Source organism: Rhea americana, unplaced genomic scaffold (assembly GCF_003343005.1).
Source record: "Rhea americana isolate MKP2758 unplaced genomic scaffold, rheAme1 scaffold_168, whole genome shotgun sequence".
Lineage (NCBI taxonomy): Eukaryota > Metazoa > Chordata > Aves > Rheiformes > Rheidae > Rhea > Rhea americana.
The window spans coordinates 243,777-248,388 of record NW_028185794.1 but is presented as its reverse complement, the minus strand read 5'-3'; the positions used below and the strand labels follow the sequence as shown (position 1 = coordinate 248,388).

At 42.2% G+C, this 4,612-nt stretch overlaps 1 long non-coding RNA gene across 1 annotated transcript; it reads left to right on the top strand.

Annotated features, from left to right (window-relative positions):
- The first annotated feature begins 761 nt into the window (after positions 1-761).
- Positions 762-1,971, top strand: LOC146598207 (uncharacterized). Its single transcript, XR_014895297.1, has 3 exons — positions 762-795; positions 875-938; positions 1,056-1,971. It is a non-coding gene; the product is annotated as an uncharacterized LOC146598207 (long non-coding RNA).
- Positions 1,972-4,612: the final 2,641 nt, after the last annotated feature.

Sequence of the window (4,612 nt, the reverse complement as noted above, 5' to 3'; positions counted from 1 at the left end):
TTGGTTTTTTGTTTGTTTGTTTTTTTTGCTTGCTACACGGACAGAGCATTGGGCTTCTTGGAGCCGGGCGTGCACGCTGGTGCACTGGGTTGGTCGTGCTTGTCTGACCCTGCGACGCTGTTACAGGCTTCGGAGCGCTCCAGAAATTTCTTGGACCAAATAAATCCGCTCAGGCATCGGGAAACACCCGCCCCGCCTTATTCACCCCTTGGGCAGTRCTTCTCCAAGTGCAATTCTGCTGTCACTCTTCTTAAAAAAGGATAAAAAATCACCTGGTCTTCTATTGAGAGCAGATCCTTGCTGGGCATTGCTTGATACGTCCCGTATGGGTGGTTCTTGATTTTAATTTTTGTGATGCCTCGTTTATCTGTTTTTAACTTTTGCTTGCCAAGGCCTATTTTCTAGCAAGTCATGCTGGCTGGCATCAAATCTGGTAATTAATCCTGATTAATTAATTAACTGTCTCCTAATTCTTTCCCTATTGTATCCCATATCCACATGTATGTAATTTTATTTATGACTCTCTTGATTAGACTGATTGGCTTGGGCTTAGTTGTCCTGCTCCTTTCGCTTCTAAATGCGAGCACAGCTTTAAATGGGTTTTCTCGGTCCTGTGGAACTTCTGTAGGCTGTTAGGATTTACTGACTGTCCTTTTTAATTGCTCAGGGACTTCCTTAGCTGAAAAAATTGCTGGGTATATGTTATCAATCCTGCAATTTTTCAAAAAGGTCTTAACTGCAGTGGCTTCTTGTCTTTCACAGGTACTGATAGATGAGGAAGTATTTCACATTAAGGTACAAATATGTCATCCTCCTTCCGTCATAATGAAAGACAGAAATACTTAACTGCGTTTTCTTTCCTGTGACGTGACAGTTTTACCGTTTATACATGGGAGTGGACGCAGAGCACTGTTCTCATGGCATTTGTTTCTGATCTAGTTAAGTAATGCCTTCTCCTTATCCTCAGCCCTGAGGGCATTTTTTTTTTCTTTTTTAACACTTAGCTTCATTTCCTTCAACGCTGAATTGCTGTTTTCACCTTTCTCCTTTTGCAGGTAATGCCCAGTTCCTCAAGACTAACAAAGGCCAAAGGAAGTCATGCAGAGAAAATACTTTGAATATCACAGTTGTTACCTGTATTTTTAGCCTATCTCTATGAAAAGCTATTTCTGAGTTGGATGCTGGATCTAATAAGATAACTGGTGTTTCTTGCACAATTTATAAAGAACTGCCACGGCCTAAACGTGTTATGGCTCGCAGGAAAGCCACTGTAATTTGAAGGAATGTGCTAATTAAGAAATATAATGCAAATGTGAATTCAGAGATGCTCCGTCCCAGATGGTCAAGGAGGAAAAGGCAGCCCTAGAGTGGCAGGTTGGGAAGCTAAATCCCCCTCCACAAGGTAGCAGAGGCACAAAAAAGACTAAGGGCAATCTTTATTCTTATGTATGATCTAAAAATTGCATTTCTTTCTTTTTTTTTTTTTTTTTTTTTTTTTGTATTTTTAGCCCCGTGTGATAACTGACAAATTAGGAAGAAAAAAAAAATCTTCATGCTTTCTTTAGGAGATTTGAATTTGTCACTTTAGGTTCGTTTCATGATCAAAAATAAACCATTTAACTTGGTAGTCGTGAATGACTCTAAAGAACATGTGGTTGATTACAAAGCAACTCTCTGGGCTGTTTTTTTTTTTCACTTTTTTCCAGTACATCACTTGGTCAGGATGGGCTTGCGAGTCAAGCAGCCTTTTGTCACAGATTTTGGACATGTAATACAGTCGTAAGCGATGCCCAGTTGCATCTGAGATTTTCCACTTCTAATTTTTCCTCCTGCTTAGTGTTGTTTGTGATTGCTTTTTAGCTGGGGGAGACTCATTCTTTTTGGTGATAGTTGTGTCAGAGGGTGTGTATGTGTGAGTATGTATGTAGGCCGGCTGGCTGGCAAATATGGTGAGATGCATTTTATTTATACATAACAAATGTAATAAAGTCCTGAGCACACACGCCTAGGCAACTGTCAGTTTTCAAATCCCTGATTAATTTGTTTCTGTCAGAATGAGGTGTTACAGAGAATTACCTTGAGCTGATTGCAAAACTTTTGTGTTACAAAACTGTAATTAATGTTTTAGAAACTCCAGGGAAGGTTTATTATTGGCAGGGTGAGAATGAATCCCCAGACACAAACATTCCTCTAAGATAACGGCATAGCCTTCAGCGTTATCTACACACAAAAAAATTGGTGTAACTTAAATCAGTGTAATTAATTATACAAATGTCATCTGTACATAGAAAACCATTTACACATTTCACTCGGGCTTTAAAGCAAGAAGTTCTCCCTAACTGTGAGGACGTGTCCTGTGCATTTCCCCCAAATGTTTTTTTTCCCTCTTTTGTTTCTGGACCAGCGCTCTGTATGACCACCGAGCCACCACAAATATGGAAAAAACATGCAGTTATTCCATATCCATGTCCAAAGTAGCTAATAGCTGGGGTTCTGGTGCTTGCGATAAGGGAGCTCTCACCTCAAATTCCTACATGAAATCAAACAGACCAAAGTTGCTATGTCCCTGCAAGTAGGGGAATAGGAATAAGATTCTTAATTTGGCAAATACTTATTAGAGAAGAACTCTTTCTTGCTCTGCTGTACTTAAGATTTCCATTTATTGGAGTTGGAAATGTGATAAATTTTACTGATTTCTGAGGGGGAAGTTGTAACCAAAGGGTACCAGAATGGCAAGAGAGGGGCTTCCCCTATCAGCTTTTGCCAGTGCAATAGCAAACTTCTTGTATAACTTGACTAGAAAACTGAGGAAATAACTTCCAGACAGACAGTTTTCTTCATCCATGAGGACTGCAGACATGCTAAAAATGCAGCGCCTCTGATGGAGTRTGGGCACGTTCTAAGGCCTGGGCCAGTAAGGCACATTGCACGATCCTCTGTGCTAACAGCAAAGGCCATGCAAAGCCTTGCACTTTGTTTYGTTTCTCCCAAATAGCACTGATGCCACTGCTTGGAGATGCATCTGCCCATGGCGTGCTGAAAAGGGCTAAAAAGAACCTGTTTCTTGTTGAACTGTGTCTACGCAAACTCACTTCCACGCTTTGGATTCTGGCACAGCCAGAGGTAAGTGAACTGCATCACACAGCTGCAACAGGAGGAACTCCCCAGGCTGGTTCTGCTGCTGAAGCAACTGTTTCATGTGATTGCAGCCCTGGGCCCAGCCTTGGGGCTGGGGTGGCCTGGAGACACTGTGGTTTTCCCATACATTTCCCAGGGTGGCAGTGCTGGCTTAAGTTACTCTTGCCTCTGTGCCCTCGGTTGCACTGCGCAGCTGCAGCAGGACCACTCTGTGAACCAGAGCGAACTGATCCCGACTTTAAAAACATCCATGGGGAATGAATTAAGTGTCACTGGTTCCCTCATCTGCTCACACATGGTCCTACAAAGACTGGTGTATGCAAAACTGAGGAACAGGGTAGGAGRAGGGGGTGCTGCTGGGGTAGGAATGCTAGCGACAACCTGTCGCCAAACCAAGGTCCATATCACTCCTGGAAACCTTCCTGAACTCTTCCTAGAAAGTTTAATCAAAGCTTGTGAAAACAGTGAGCTGAATAACACTGGGAGGGCTCTCTTTCCTAAATTGCCCATTGCGATAGGGTTTTTTTAAAAAAAAAAAAAAGAGAGAGATGGTGATGTACCTGTAAGGTCAGTCTGTTTTGTAAGCAAAGCCAACTGGTCTGCCTATAGACAGAAGAGCAGAAAGGAGATGTTTGATAATAGCCATTATTTAGTACCGTGGCTTGGCCAATGCCTTAAACTGCAATATGGCAGTCCAGTGTGGGCAAACTGGGCCAACCTGGTCTGCCTCCCAGCCTGGGGTTCCTGCACGAAGACGTTTCTTCAATTAGTTTCTCCAATGAAATGGAATAGTGAAAAGCTTGCATCAAACAGATACCCCAGAAACTGTAATAATCCGTGCTCTCGCTCCGTCCTTACCCTCTTGAGATGCCTGGAGAAATGGATCTGTTGTGGAAGAACAGCTTGCTTCCACATTACCATAGCCTTCTGTTGTACTAACCTCTATTTTTTTTCCCCTATAGGACACTTGTATGAAAAGGGCAATGAATATGGCCGGGTTTGAAGTCAGGCAAGAAAGACGATATGAGCAGATAAGAAACTCACGTTGCCTGAAAATTATCTTGTGTACCTAGCAGATGCGTTTAGGAGAATGTATGACTTCATGTTTCCAGGTGTCAAACAAGGATTATGTGCAATGTAGCCACAAATATGTGCACTGGATTTTTCATTTCTCTGCAAATGCATTGATAATCCTAGTATTGTGAGTCTGGCACTTTTGGCATCATCCAACAGCTGGAAGTTGTTCATATTAAACAAAAAAAAAAAAAAGCTAAAATCGTGTGCAGAACCTAATTGCAAAACTACAGTAAGAATAAAAAGCATCTTAAATCAGGCTATTCTTAGCACTGAAAGCAAACCAGCCACACACTGCCCCCCYGGGCACATTCTTTTAAAACAAGACCGTATCTGTGAGGGGCAAGCAACTGATATTCTGGCTTTGTTTAGCTTGGAAAAGAGGCGTTCAGGTGCACGG